This window comes from Schistocerca nitens, chromosome 2, assembly GCF_023898315.1.
Source record: "Schistocerca nitens isolate TAMUIC-IGC-003100 chromosome 2, iqSchNite1.1, whole genome shotgun sequence".
Lineage (NCBI taxonomy): Eukaryota > Metazoa > Arthropoda > Insecta > Orthoptera > Acrididae > Schistocerca > Schistocerca nitens.
Window position 1 is genome coordinate 678,660,879 of NC_064615.1, and position 17,095 is coordinate 678,677,973.

A 17,095-nucleotide genomic window follows, 5' to 3' on the forward strand; every position below is an offset into this window, starting at 1 on the left:
CACAGGTGGATTAATAAAGGTTATTTCAAACCACAAGGCCCATGAGAAAGACAGCTTCTAAGAGAAATATTTATTTGTATTACAAGATGAGTGTACAAATTGATACAAAAGTCATTAAATAACTGCAGATTATAAAAAGGTTCTGTAGAGATCTTTACAAAAAGCTGGAATGTCAAATTCACCAGCTGCTTTAATTACATCATGTACAGCCAAAAATAGCAGAACAATGTCCCACTACTTTTCATCTTCCATTACTTCCTCTTGTTCATCATCAAATTCAACATCTTCATCTGCAGTAGCTTCCTGTTATTGTTGGTACTCCAACATATAACATTCTTAGGGGTTAGTTTTACTCATTGTATCTGGCAATCTGTCGCAGCATAACTCCTGGAGACAGTTATGGTTAAAAAATAACTACAAAGTTATTTTTTAAATAATTAGTCCTGTTTTTTGTTTTCACTGAAGACTTATTGTAATCTCAAATTAATTAAAAACATCTTTACAAATCTGAAATAAGTAGTAACATACTTACAATAAATTATCACATTAAGCTACAACTTTCTGTCTAAAATCACACAATGTACTGACTCCCCTATACCAATATGGCTACCCCTATATACACTCCTGGAAATTGAAATAAGAACACCGTGAATTCATTGTCCCAGGAAGGGGAAACTTTATTGACACATTCCTGGGGTCAGATACATCACATGATCACACTGACAGAACCACAGGCACATAGACACAGGCAACAGAGCATGCACAATGTCGGCACTAGTACAGTGTATATCCACCTTTCGCAGCAATGCAGGCTGCTATTCTCCCATGGAGACGATCGTAGAGATGCTGGATGTAGTCCTGTGGAACGGCTTGCCATGCCATTTCCACCTGGCGCCTCAGTTGGACCAGCGTTCGTGCTGGACGTGCAGACCGCGTGAGACGACGCTTCATCCAGTCCCAAACATGCTCAATGGGGGACAGATCCGGAGATCTTGCTGGCCAGGGTAGTTGACTTACACCTTCTAGAGCACGTTGGGTGGCACGGGATACATGCGGACGTGCATTGTCCTGTTGGAACAGCAAGTTCCCTTGCCGGTCTAGGAATGGTAGAACGATGGGTTCGATGACGGTTTGGATGTACCGTGCACTATTCAGTGTCCCCTCGACGATCACCAGTGGTGTACGGCCAGTGTAGGAGATCGCTCCCCACACCATGATGCCGGGTGTTGGCCCTGTGTGCCTCGGTCGTATGCAGTCCTGATTGTGGCGCTCACCTGCACGGCGCCAAACACGCATACGACCATCATTGGCACCAAGGCAGAAGCGACTCTCATCGCTGAAGACGACACGTCTCCATTCGTCCCTCCATTCACGCCTGTCGCGACACCACTGGAGGCGGGCTGCACGATGTTGGGGCGTGAGCGGAAGACGGCCTAACGGTGTGCGGGACCATAGCCCAGCTTCATGGAGACGGTTGCGAATGGTCCTCGCCGATACCCCAGGAGCAACAGTGTCCCTAATTTGCTGGGAAGTGGCGGTGCGGTCCCCTACGGCACTGCGTAGGATCCTACGGTCTTGGCGTGCATCCGTGCGTCGCTGCGGTCCGGTCCCAGGTCGACGGGCACGTGCACCTTCCGCCGACCACTGGCGACAACATCGATGTACTGTGGAGACCTCACGCCCCACGTGTTGAGCAATTCGGCGGTACGTCCACCCGGCCTCCCGCATGCCCACTATACGCCCTCGCTCAAAGGCCGTCAACTGCACATACGGTTCACGTCCACGCTGTCGCGGCATGCTACCAGTGTTAAAGACTGCGATGGAGCTCCGTATGCCACGGCAAACTGGCTGACACTGACGGCGGCGGTGCACAAATGCTGCGTAGCTAGCGCCATTCGACGGCCAACACCGCGGTTCCTGGTGTGTCCGCTGTGCCGTGCATGTGATCATTGCTTGTACAGCCCTCTCGCAGTGTCCGGAGCAAGTATGGTGGGTCTGACACACCGGTGTCAATGTGTTCTTTTTTCCATTTCCTGGAATGTATATGTTCTAAACCATCCTGAACAATCCTCGGCATTGTTTAAAATGAATATTTGATTAATTAACAATTAAAATTTATACAAAAATGAAAATACATATATAAACGCATGTCTTATATAAACGCATGTCTGCTCAGTACAGTTACAACACTATGATGTTAGTAAATGTCTGTTATTTCTTTCGAGAATAAACTCTCATATAAGAAATTACAATAATGAATTTATATTTTTTATTAGTTATTAGTGACTCTCTTTGTGGAAATTATTCCCTTTATTTACAGATCTTCTACACTTTGAACTGAAATAGATGAAACAGTTATTTTTTCAGTTATAAGTTTTTCTAGGCGAGTTAAATATTTTATTTACATGTGCGATCGTGAATTAGACTATGAAATGTTCGTTTTAAATGGTGTTGACGGGCTGTTACGTTTCAACACCCGCAAAAGGATTTGTGCAACTGAAAGTTGAACAATCCTTTTCTGACAGATCTACGTAACAGTCCTCATTTTACATTAAACTGGAGGAACACGCACTTTACTTATTGTTTGAATAATTCCTAGGTTTGATTTAAAAAAACAAGTTATTTCTTAACTGTATGAGCTAACATGCAACTTAGAGTTTCAAACTAGTACAATATTCCTTAATTATAAATGTACTAATCTCTGTACTTTACGTAAATGTAAATAGTCTTGATATCTGCAGTTCGCAGACTGCTCCTCACTGAATTTTAAACTATACAGTATGCAGACTGCTTTGTTGAGAGTCTTGAAGTTTGCAGTACACAGACTGCAGTTTGGGATAAAATGTCTGACCAATGACTAATCTTACCATTTTTCATTTGTCAAGACACCTCCAACGCCACTTTCCCACCTTAACAATCATTCAAACATTATATGTAAGAGTTCAGTTATATAATACCGTGTGATCAAAAAGACAGTATAAACTTTAAAAACTTAATAAACCATTGAATAATGTAGAGGTAAAAATTGACACACATGCTTGGAATGACATGGGGTTTTATTAGAACCAAAAAAAGAAATCAACATTCACAAAATGTCCAACAGATGGCGCTGGACAGCTACCAAGACGGGTGAGAGGTACACAGATATGTTACAGAATCGCATCATCCCCAGCGTAGTTGATTAACACCTGCTGGAATGTACGATGTTTATGCAAGATGGCGCTCCACTCCATATTGCTGGATGCGTGAAAGTCTTGCGCGTGTCGTTTGGTAATGATCGTGTGCTCAACTGCCACTTTCGTCATGCTTGGCCTCGCAGGTCCCCAGACCTCAGTCCGTGCGATAATTGGCTTTGGGGTTACCCGATCGACCGACATCTCTAAGGATGCTGAAAGACAACATCCGACGCCAGTGCCTCACCCTAACTCCGGTCATGCTTTACTGAGCTGTTCACAACATTATTCCTCGACTACAGCTATTCTTGATGAATGATGATGGACATATTGAGCATTTCCTGCAAAGAACATCATCTTTGGTTTGTATTACTTTGTTATGTTAATAATTGCTATTCTGATCAGATGAAGTGTCATCTGTCAGACATTTTTGAACTTTTGTATTTTTTTGGTTCAAATAAAACCCATGTCATTCCAAGCATACATGTTAATTTGTACCTCTCTATCTACATTATTCCGTGATTTATTCAGTTTTCAAATTTATACTGACTTTTTGGTCACCCGGTACATCATATTGGTTGTGTTTTATAAGTAATTGAAACAGCACCGACAACTATGTGGTTGACCCTTATATACAGGTCCATATACACCACTTGGGTGTAAATACACGATAAATGAATCATAAATAATTAGTAAACATAAAATATTGAAAGCAGTGACATATCTAAGACATATACATCAAAATTACTAAAGCAAGGTACAGAATTACTGTGTTCCTCTGATATCTGTTGCTGCTCAAACATAAATTATTATATAAATATAACAATATAGAAATAAGGTAGCCAAATGCTTAGAATACAGCATATCTCATATCAAAAAAAGTAAACAAAGTCAACTGCCTCACTGGGCAGATCATCCAAGTGTTACAATGTTCACATTATGTGAAGTACTTTCATATACATCAAACATATTTGGTAATGCCCCTGCAGCCAGGCGACTAGCGCGAGTTTTGGTGTTCTCGTATTGATAAGTCATTTTAGATTATAAAACACATAGTTTAGTACTGATTACGTTGTAAATAGGTGTATTAGTGTGCCTTTTAAGTTTACCATTAAAGGTTTCATTTTTCGTTACGTAATATAGTAGAAAACGCCAAAAGATCATACAGTCGTATTTTCTACTTACGTTTTGCTGCAGCAAATCTATAGAATTTCGTTTAGTTATTCTTTGCTCTCTCCAGCAATTTAACTTAGCGTACCTATTCATTATTTAAGTAGCATTTCCGGAAAGTAGCATAAAGTTGTTGTTCCAGAAACTTTGCACTGTTGTTTTTGTTTACACACAGTTGCGTATAGGCCAAATTTGTGGAACCATATTTTCGTTTTTATCTATAATTTAACTTACTTATTCTTAATAAACTATTACGTTTATCATGAGTGAAAAGTGCTTCCCTTGCCGTAGAATTGTTAGGTCGGGGCTTTGGTGCGATGGGTGCTGTAGCTCTTTCCATATGGGTGACTGTAGTGACGTGGGAATAGGGGAAGTAAATGAGATTGATTAGCGGTTTTGTAGGATTTGTAGTGGAGATAGGAAGATACTAGAACAGGAGGGGAAAATTGCCGCCCTTCAGGCTGAGTTAGACAAGGCCAGGGGAGATCTTGACAGGTCAAGGAGGGAGAAGGGTAAAGAGAGGTGGGAAGTGGCAACAGGCAACAGGTGGAACAGGCCTAGAATTTTATCTGACAGCTTCATGATGAATGTGGAAAATAGATTTGACCTGCTGCTTCAGTTAGAAGCTGGTGAACCTCAAGCAGTTGCAGGTGTAGACAGGGCAAAACAAACTTTCAGCAGCAAACTGCAAAGTAAGAATGTAGGGAAATCAGTAAAGAGAAAGAAAGTGTTGTTGTTAGGTAGTTCCCATGGAAGAGGTGTTGGCCAACTTTTGCAGGATGAACTAGGAGCAGAATACCAGGCCACAAATTTTTTTAAACCTAGTGCTGGTCTGGAGCAGGTGACGGAGGTTTTAGGATCACTTTGCAAAGATTTCACTAAGGAAGACACCGTGGTTATAATGGGTGGGGCAGGTAACAGTATTGACAGCGATCCTGGATACAGTATAGTGTGTGACCTGGCAAAGAGGGCATCAGCATCGAAGCATACTAGTGTTGAGTTTGTATCTGTTCTTGGGCGCCATGACCGACCTCATTTGAACTCTTCTGTCAAGAGAGTTAATTTGGAGTTGGAATGGCTGCTTATATCGGGTGCAGGGTCACACATTGGTGTGGTTCCTGTTGATTCTCTCAATAGGAGGGATTATACTAGGCATGGCCTTCACCTCAACAGGAAGGGGAAGGGTAAACTAGCTGGGAAAATAGCAGGAAAGTTAAAGGGGGGAGGAACTGTCACGAGTGGTAAAATACCAGTGGTTATAGGGTTCAGAAAAGATCTTTTTTTTGGTAGGGAGGACAGAAAGAAACCTAATTTTAAGAGAGGTTAGAACTGAGAAAACCTCCAGTTTGAGAAAGAAACCAAAAAACATTCTAGCTTATTACATCAGCATAAACAGCTATTGGTTAATAATTTTCGACAGTCAGCAGATATTTTAACCATACCCAATTTTAACTCAGTCAATGTGAAATGTCAGCTATCTTTATTGCATCAAAATATTCGAGGACTGAGAAATAAAATTAATGAATTAACTATCTGCATAGATGAATTAGAGTCTTCAAACCCAGCTGACATAATCTTCCTTTCTGAACATCATGTGACCACTGGTATGGAACTTTTAAATGTTATAGGGTTTAGGTTAGCATCTCACTTTTGTAGATCAGAAATGGAGAAAGTAGGAGTTGCCACATTCATCAGGAACTGTCATAAATTTAAGAACATAGATATTCATAAATTTTGCCTAGAACTGCATATGAAAGCACGTGCAACAGAAGTAGAATTTCACAAAAATCCTACATAATATTAAGTGTATATCGAGCACCTGCAGGTAACTTTAATCTGTTCATAAACCACCTTGAAGCTGTACTGGCCCATTTAACAACCAAAAACAAAGAAATAGTGGTTGTTGGTGATTTCAATGTAGATTTCCTTAAAGACTCTCCCAATAAGAACTTAATTGAGTTATCAGCTTAATTCCCACTGTAAAGTTCCCCACTAGGGTAGCCAATTGCTCACAAATAGCCATTGATAATATCTTTATAGAAAAGTCCAAAGAACGAAATTATATCACAAAACCAATAGTCAATGGCCTCTCAGACCATGACATGCAGTACCTTCTGGTAAATGTTAATACTGAACAGGATATAAAACTGTTTAATCTGAGCTCAAGAGGGTAATCAATAATCCAAAAATTGATTATTTTAGGACACTCCTCAGAGACATTCACTGGACTGATGTTTACAGTGCTCATGGCATGAATGAAAATATAACACTTTTGCTAATAAAGTGCTTACCTTATTCGAACACTGTTTTCCCCCAAAAACTTATCAAGGTAAGAGCAAAGTCTACAAAGAAGCCATGGATTACTCAAGGAATAGGGGTATCTTGTAAAACAAAAAGAAAACTGTATCTGTCAATCTGAAACAGTTCCGATGTTGATACTATAGCACATTACAAGAAATACTGTTACATATTAAAGACTGTAATATGGACATCAAATCAAATATAGTACAAGGAAAAGATAGTCATATCAGATAACAAAAAAAAGACAATGTCATATAGTGAAGGAGGAGACCAAGAGAACCCGACATGAAGAGGAACAAACAGCATTAAGAGTAAGCGATACATTGGTGACAGATGTGTATAGTGTTGCAGAACTTTTTAACAAATATTTTACAACTGTTACTAAAAATGGGGTTGTCAGGTTCGGTAGATGCTGCTATGGAATACCTCAGACCAGACATTGCAAGTAACTTCCATAATATGCATTTGACCCTCACTATCCCAGCAGAAATAATATCCGTCATAAAATCTTTAAAATCAAAAACGTCTAGTGGGTATGATGAAATATCAACATTGTTAATTAAAGAATGAGATTCTGAGCTAAGTAACATATTAAGCTATCTGTGTAACCAGTCGTTTATCAGTGGAATATTTCCTGAATGGTTGAAATATGCTGAAGTTAAGCCACTGTTTAAGAAGAGAGCTAAAGAAATAGCATCAAATTTCCGTCCAATTTCATGGTTGCCAGCATTCCCAAAAATTTTAGAAAAAGTAATTTATAATCGGCTTTATAACCATCAACTCAAATAACATACAGTCAAAGTCACAGTTTGGATTTCTAAAGGGTTCTGATATTGAGAAGGCTATCTACACTTACAGTGAAAATGAGCTTAATTCAATAGACAAAAATTGCAGGCAACTGGTATATTTTGTGATCTTTCAAAGGCATTTGACTGTGTAGATCACAATATCCTTTTAAGTAAATTAAAACATTATAGTATAACAGGAAATGCTGCAAAATGGTTCAATTCTTATATCTCTGGCAGAAAACAAAGGGTGTTATTAGGAAAGAGACATTTATCAAGCTATCAGACATAATCCAATTGGGAACTAATTACATGTGGGGTCCCACTAGGTTCCATTTTGGGGCCCTTACTTATTCTTGTGAATGTCAATGACCTTTCATCAGTAACATTACCAGATGCCAAGTTCGTTTTGTTTGCCGATGATACAAACATTGCAATATATAACAAATCAAGTGTAGTCTTAGAAAGATCAGCTAATAAAATATTTGTGGACATTAATCACTGGTTCCTTGCCAATTTGTTGTTACTAAACTTTGAAAAAACACACTAAATGCTTTTCAGAACTTGTAAGGGGTGTCCAATGAGTATATACCTAACATACGATGACAAGCAGATAGGAGAAGTGGACAGTGTTAAATTCTTGGGATTACAGCTTGATAATAAATTCAACTGGGAGGAGCACACCACAGAACTGCTGAAGCGTCTTATCAAATTTCTATTTGCAAAGCGAATTGTGTCAGACATAGGGGATATAAAAATGAAAAAGTTAGCATACTATGCTTACTTTCATTCCATTATGTCATATGGAATAATTTTTTGGTATAATTCATCAAGCCAAGCTAAAGTTTTCTGGGAACAAAAACGTGCATTAAGAGTTATATGTGGTGTGAACTCAAGAACATCCTGCAGAAGCCTGTTTAGAGAACTAGGGATACTAACTACTGCTTCCCAATATATTTATTCCCAATATATTTATTCCCAACATATTTATTCCTTAATGACATTTGTCATTAAAAATATATCACTTTTTCAAACCAATAGCTCAATTCATGGAATCAATACTAGAAATAAGAATAACCCTAGTCTTGCACAAAAATGTGTGCATTATTCAGGAATACACATTTTCAATAACTTGCCAGCAGCCATAAAAAGCTTAACAACCAATTAAATTCAGTTTAAGAGAAGCCTAAAGGATTTCAGTAAAACCAACTGATATATATATATATATATATATATATATATATATATATATATATCAGTTGGTTTTACTGAAATCCTTTAGGCTTCTCTTAAACTGAATATATATATATATATATATATATATATATATATATATATATATATATATATATATATCAGTTGGTTTTACTGAAATCCTTTAGGCTTCTCTTAAACTGAATTTAATTGGTTGTTAAGCTTTTTATGGCTGCTGGCAAGTTATTGAAAATGTGTATTCCTGAATAATGCACACATTTTTGTGCAAGACTAGGGTTATTCTTATTTCTAGTATTGATTCCATGAATTGAGCTATTGGTTTGAAAAAGTGATATATTTTTAATGACAAATGTCATTAAGGAATAAGTATATTGGGAAGCAGTAGTTAGTATCCCTAGTTCTCTAAACAGGCTTCTGCAGGATGTTCTTGAGTTCACACCACATATAACTCTTAATGCACGTTTTTGTTCCCAGAAAACTTTAGCTTGGCTTGATGAATTATACCAAAAAATTATTCCATATGACATTATATATATATATATATATATATATATATATATAATTGAATTATAACATTAAAAAATGACGATCATTCCACTTGGGACCTGTGGAATGGTTCATTAGCTTATTTGTTTTAGTTGTAAATATTTGTCATGTATTGTTGTTTTCTGACATGTTCTACACCCTGGATGACCTCCTCACTACGGATCAGTTGGAATGAAAGTAAATCTAATCTAATCTAATCTCTAAACATCACAGAGTCAAGTGTGACAATGACAAAAGAAATTTTTTGTTACAGTTTCCAAATTAAACTAGAGGCACGTCTGGCCACCATGGCCACATGCCACTGTAGAATCACATTTACATTGGCAAATTAAGTACCAGCAAGTTACTTCCAGAACACATGCCACTCAACAACTAGTTGACAGATTTCTCGTTGGTCATCACCACAGTAGACTTGATGTAGCAACATCAGATCAGACAGTAATTAAAACTGGGCACAGATAAGGTAAATTCCAACATAGGGTAAGGCGTAGGGTAAAGTACTAGTGTTTAAATATGAATGGATTAATATTAGGTGGAAACTAGTTACTTCAGCCACTCTAAAGTTATTATATATATATATATATATATATATATATATATATATATATATATATATATATATATATAATTCCAGAGTGGGATTTTCACTCTGCAGCGGAGTGTGCCCTGATAAGAAACTTCCTGGCAGATTAAAACTGTGTGCCAGACCAAGACTCAAACTCGGGACCTTTGCCTTTCACGGGCAAGTGCTCTACCAACTGAGCTACCCAAGCATGACTCACGCCCCGTCCTCACAGCTTCACTTCTGCCAGTACCTCGTCTCCTACCTTCCAAACTTAACAGAAGGTCCCGAGTTCGAGTCTCGGTCCGGCACACATTTTTAATCTGCCAGCAAGTTTCATATATATATATATAATTTCTAATCAGTTACATATTAATGAATCAACTAGTCTTCAATTGAAAGTCTATGTCTGTAAGAACCATAACTATATCATGAATACAAATCCTTAATCTTTATCTTTTCCTTTGCTACTCATTACACATGAATTATTAGTGGTCAACAGAGTATGTTCAATAAGACAGTGGAGAAAATTAACCAGTTTTCATCAGTTGCATAGCGTGGTTGTATAGGTTGGGGAGATTCTACAGTTATTATAGGGAGACTAAATAGTACAATAAACAATAATTTAAACAAACGAAACAAAATATATCAAATAAAGCAACAACAACTACTACTACCACTACTACTACTACTACTACCACTACCTGTATCACTGCCACTAATAATAATAATATTAATAATAATAATAATAACTAACTTGTTCAAGAAACGATGACAAATTTGTAGAAATCCAGCAGCAACAGAAGAAGCACTTATATTTTCTTTTACACAAGTGCAATGCGGCTGTCTTTTCTTTACACGAATAGGTCCATAACTTGGTCTACAAAGATCTGATCATTGGTTAGCTCTCCAAGTAGTGTCTTTTCTATTGCTAACGTTCTCAAACACGACAGCCGGGTGCTGGACATTGAATTCCTTAAATAATTCTTCACTTGTTTAAGAGTACTCATGCTTCATTCTATGCTTGCTATAATTGTGCGTAGGCTCAAAACCAAGCGCAGGATCTTCGTTGTTTCTTCATAAACAGAGTTTAAATCATTGTTGACAATGTACTTTAAAAGGATTCTTGGAGATAAGTGTCTTTTCTCATCAGTGTATATGTTACACAGTTCATTCTCAAGTTGTTCTTATTTGTAAAAAGGGTACTGTGCTAATAACTGAAGCATTTTCAGCTTTGGGAATTCTTTTTGATAGTTTGGGAAACACTTTTCGTTCAGAAGTTCAACACACTGAATTTGGGATAAAGTCTTTAAATCTTCTTTCCATCTGAATATTTTGCAAATCCAGTATCTCGTAAGTTAGTGCCCTGAGAGATGTCTTTTGACTGTCACAGAATGATAAGTTGCCATTCAAACACAAGCTGCATTTAATGCATTCATTAACGAATGTTTCCGTTCTTAATTGTCATAAGTTTCTCAAAACAGTTCTTATTTCGTCGTGGCAAGCAGTTATACCGACCAATTTTGACTGAAGTACATCAAAGAGATGATTAAAATAAACAAAGCACCTTCAGTAGTAGACAAATATAGGATCATCCATTCGTCGTTTCATTCCCACAGGACACCTCAAAGATTCTGGGTCCCATTGAGAGTCCGTATCATAAATTATATAATTAAAAACACTATATAACTCTGAGAAACGACTAGATATTGTTGAAACTGCCCTGGAGCGAACGTTTCAGCGAGTGTTGCTTGCATGTGGCAGCTTAAATCCTTTCTCAGTTAGCAATATAGTGCGTTTTGATGATTTGCTGAAAAACGAATGGAATGTAGTACGATCACTTACAAACATGCGTACTTGTCATATGATTTTGGAAGCATGTAACAGTACCAAATGAACAATGAATAAACAGCGCATAGAGACAGAACTGCTTCACCAATTGTTGTAGTCCTCTTTCTCTGCCCCACATTACTGAAGCGCCATCATATGTTTGACTAACCCCTTTTCCTTCCACATTCAATACTGCACGAATAATGTTTGAGAATCCTTCAGCAGTTTTACCTCCAGGAAGATCGTAAAATCCAACGAATCTTTCCTCAATTTTGTCTGCAGTACAGTACCTTAATATTATAATCATTTGACTCTTGCACGACACGTCAAATGTTTCATCAACCTGAATCGAAATGAAATTTCAGTTCTGAATTTCAGATTTTATGTTCTCATTAACTGCCAGAGTTACCATTTCTATTACATCATTCTGTATATCTGGAGAAGTTCCTTTAAAGGTTGCAGATGATGACAGATGGTCTTGGATTAATTGCTCTCCTTGAGCTAGTAAATCCAACAATTCCAGATAGTTACTGTTGTTGCTAGAGGATTCGTCTTCTCGGTGGTCGCAAAAGGCTAATTCTTGTTTACAAATAAATACAACTGCCTGAATAAGACGAGCCAATACTCTCCTGTTTGATGCGACTTGTTCATTGTATTTTGTTGTTGTTAGACGAGTGGCTTCAGAAAGGGCGCGCTCAATTCTACTTTTGCCCAATAACTGAAATGATTCTTTGTTCTGCAGGTGACGTTTTGATATCTGATGTTTTTGTGCTTTGCTATCAAAGTTCTTTATTGTACAAATGCCCTCATTGCACTATTCCTTTTCACGACCAAACAGACGACATACATAACATTATAATCTGTTATTAACTGCATTCGCAGTCAGCCAAGTATACTTTTCGTACCAGGCTGTCTGAAAAGTTTGGCTTCACTTAAAACTAAACTGTGTATAGGAATAGCTCGTTTGTCCTTCAATTCGCACTTTTTTCGTTCGTTAATGTAGAAAAAGGCGCTTTCAATAAAAATTCTATAAGGTGTTCAGTTGCTGGCTCACCCATGTTGGCGACAAAAATATGCACTAAAATCACACAAGAATGACTATGAACACAAATCGCACGACTGTTCAAAGCCAGCATAGAAGTGGCAGAGACTAGTCTCGATACCTGCTAGCAGGCGCAGCGCACCAGCCTTCGTGGAAGAGGGGAGGTGGAGGGGAGCCGAGAATGCCACTTAAGTGCAGATGCACACAGCCAGGTAAGGGAAGGGAGGCAGAGACTGAGAGCAGTCGAGTGGCAAACAAGCAAATACAGCAATACTCAGGGTGCGGCACGGGCTACAAAACTGATATCTTCGTACATTTAGAGCTCTTAGTAGAAAGTTGTTTATATTTTTGTTACGAATTACCATTGCATCATTTTTAAATATGAATACAGGGGAGACTAAGACTCTAACATATTTTTGAACATCATCTGTCACATATTTAATATCCATACCACATAAGTAGTCAGTCACATCATCTGCTTTTACATTAAAAGTTTCATGTAATAAATCCTGGTTTTCATTAATAATCAGATAATAAGCTAACATTTGTATATATTGAGAAGCATGGACTGAATACAGCAGAATTGAACAGTTCAGATTTGTGTGGACATTGTGACAAAGAACACCTCATATCTATGCCCAGGAGATGGCAAAAGAATAATTAAATAAGACTACCCATGGTTTGGCCACTGAAGTGGTAAAAATTATATGAAAATAAAACTGTATGACTCTAAAATCCTGGGAATCAGAACACTTCTGTCCCAATAACTATTTCCAACATAAAATTCCATTTTCCTTATGCTCCACAGATGAAGTACAGAAGTAATACAAACATAATTAATTTCTTTCCTTTTTCTATTACATATTAGATCTAATACATGTTAAGGACAAGATCATGAAAAGTATTTCCATACGTCATAGTAAATCAACATCTATCGAGTTACTTTCACATAATTGGTATAGCAACAGGTTAAACCAAATGGGAACACATATATAAGGCCACAAACATCTAACCTAATTGTAATCACATCTCAGCTGTAAAGTAATAGCACACATATCTTAAGTAAACTTCACACCAGTTCTAAATACACACCTGGAAATGGAAAAAAGAACACATTGACACCGGTGTGTCAGACCCACCATACTTGCTCCAGACACTGCGAGAGGGCTGTACAAGCAATGACCACACGCACGGCACAGCGGACACACCAGGAACCGCGGTGTTGGCCGTCGAATGGCGCTAGCTGCGCAGCATTTGTGCACCGCCGCCGTCAGTGTCAGCCAGTTTGCCGTGGCATACGGAGCTCCATCGCAGTCTTTAACACTGGTAGAATGCCGCGACAGCGTGGACGTGAACCGTATGTGCAGTTGACGGACTTTGAGCGAGGGCGTATAGTGGGCATGCGGGAGGCCGGGTGGACGTACCGCCGAATTGCTCAACACGTGGGGCGTGAGGTCTCCACAGTACATCGATGTTGTCGCCAGTGGTCGGCGGAAGGTGCACGTGCCCGTCGACCTGGGACTGGACCGCAGCGATGCACGGATGCACGCCAAGACCGTAGGATCCTACGCAGTGCCGTAGGGGACCGCACCGCCACTTCCCAGCAAATTAGGGACACTGTTGCTCCTGGGGAATCGGCAAGGACCATTCGCAACCGTCTCCATGAAGCTGGGCTACGGTCCCGCACACCGTTAGGCCGTCTTCCGCTCACGCCCCAACATCGTGCAGCCCGCCTCCAGTGGTGTCGCGACAGGCGTGAATGGAGGGACGAATGGAGACGTGTCGTCTTCAGCGATGAGAGTCGCTTCTACCTTGGTGTCAATGATGGTCGTATGCGTGTTTGGCGCCGTGCAGGTGAGCGCCACAATCAGGACTGCATACGACCGAGGCACACAGGTCCAACACCCGGCATCACGGTGTGGGGAGCGATCTCCTACACTGGCCGTACACCACTGGTGATCATCGAGGGGACACTGAATAGTGCACGGTACATCCAAACCGTCATCGAACCCATCGTTCTACCATTCCTAGACCGGCAAGGGAACTTGCTGTTCCAACAGGACAATGCACGTCCGCATGTATCCCGTGCCACCCAACGTGCTCTAGAAGGTGTAAGTCAACTACCCTGGCCAGCAAGATCTCCGGATCTGTCCCCCATTGAGCATGTTTGGGACTGGATTAAGCGTCGTCTCACGCGGTCTGCACGTCCAGCACGAACGCTGGTCCAACTGAGGCGCCAGGTGGAAATGGCATGGCAAGCCGTTCCACAGGACTACATCCAGCATCTCTACGATCGTCTCCATGGGAGAATGGCAGCCTGCATTGCTGCGAAAGGTGGATATACACTGTACTAGTGCCAACATTGTGCATGCTCTGTTGCCTGTGTCTATGTGCCTGTGGTTCTGTCAGTGTGATCATGTGATGTATCTGACCCCAGGAATGTGTCAATAAAGTTTCCCCTTCCTGGGACAATGAATTCATGGTGTTCTTATTTCAATTTCCAGGAGTGTACTTTCTCAACTTTTCAGAAAATCAAATGAGGTTATAACTTTATCAGCATAATAAGAATAACTGTATAGGCATCATGAGTAAATATTACACCAACTCTCCTCAAAATTCATACTCTAGTTATATTATTAAATTACACATTATTAAATCTGCCCAAAGTTTGTACTTGTATCTATATAACCAGAAAAAAACAGCTTGCCCAGTATAAAATACATGCACCAGTTCCTTTGGCATCCAGTCTCTAACTACTCGTCCAAATCAGAAAGTGGAAGAGGATGAGTTTATACAGATAAGTAAGAGAGGATGTGTCTTGAAAAGGAAAGAGTCACACCAGCTCTGAGCCTTGGGTTCGCTACCCCCAAATTGCAAAAAGAGCTTGCAACCTCCTGAGGAATTTTTTGTTAGAATGATTTAAGGTTGTCATCATTTGAAATAGTGTCTGTTCTTACTGTTCTCACACAATTGTTATGCTTGTCACTACATGTTTCATCAGAGTTCATAGCTTTAATAGAATCACACGATATTTTTGAACATCATCTGTCACATATTTAATATCCATACCATACAAGCTGTCAGTCACATCATCTGCTTTTACATTATAAGCTTCATGTAATAAATCCTGTTCCTTCACATTGAATGACCATATACTAAATTACTCTGTTCATAATTTAGTGGTACACAGTAGCAAGTCACTACACAACGAATCTTAATAAGAAAAACGAATATCATTCATATTTTAAAATATTGGTTTCTAAAAAAAATTTAAATTGGTGTTGTTTTGTTCTTCCACAGTCTAATTCAGGTGCCTGGTCAAGTTATAGACTTGTGTCTTACAAATTTCACACTGTATACTCTAGGATAGTAGAAGGATTCTAACTGCTCTAACTAGATAGGATAGTAAAAAGGGTAGTGATTCCAGAAAATAAATATGGAGTCAATGGCTGGGACAAAGCACCATATGCCACATGGTGTATCTATGAAAGTACCACAGATCCCCTACCTGTTAAATTTCACCACAAAACTCCTGAAAAAATGAATCTGAGAGGATGTTCACCCCAATATTTTGCCTTGACTATACAGTGCACAGAATATATTCTCAACTGTTTCAATTCCTCAAATCACTATTTAATTAATAATTTATGATGGACATAATAATTTTTTTTTAAAAAAAAATGTTCAAATGTTCAGTGATGACAAAAATAAAAATATAAATTTCCTCTTATTGGTTATTTCACTTTCACTGGGTTAAGGTACTCACCGTAGAGTTTGCTAAAGTATACAATATGACCTTGACTGTGTAAAGTAAGATGCATATCAAATGAATTTCCAATGGTGTGTCAAATATCAAAGAACAAATATCATGATGCTAAACAGGTGATTTAATGTTATCTGCACAATATCAGCTGTGTCACGCTCCTCCAAATAACAACAAATTCAAATGGTCCTACATAAAATCAAACAAACCCCAATCTATGCCAGGTAAAAGCATACACTAGTGTTCAAATATACCCTTTTCAACCTCGAATCTATGAATAGACAAAATATAGGTAAAATAAGCAAATAGTCACACATAAAAGAAATATGAATAAAAAAACTACAGAAAAATATTTTACAGTATTAGTTCAAATGTGTTAAGTTATCCGATTTCTCACTTGTCAGTGTTTACATTTGCAATAAGCAGTGGACATTAATTGAGCTTTTTATTAGTTGTAATTTTCTTTCAGTTAGTATATTTTTTTATTATTGGGTCAGAATATTCAGAACACGTCTTAACAAGTTGTACATCATGGGTTTGTCTGTGTGGCATAGAGTATACATTCTTCAACACAAGTTTACTGTTTGCTGGTTTTTTATTCACTTTTGTGGTACTTTCATTAACTAGGTAATTCTTTTTGCAAAGCTCACTCAAATCTGTATGCAAGCTACTGATTTCAGCACACAAACTCCCTTCACTACTTGTACA

The 17,095-nt window shown here is 38.6% G+C and overlaps 1 pseudogene; it reads right to left on the reverse strand.

Annotated features, from left to right (window-relative positions):
- Nucleotides 1-234: 234 nt before the first annotated feature.
- Nucleotides 235-17,095, reverse strand: part of LOC126235243 (tubulin beta chain-like) — a 32,570-nt pseudogene continuing 15,709 nt past the window's right edge.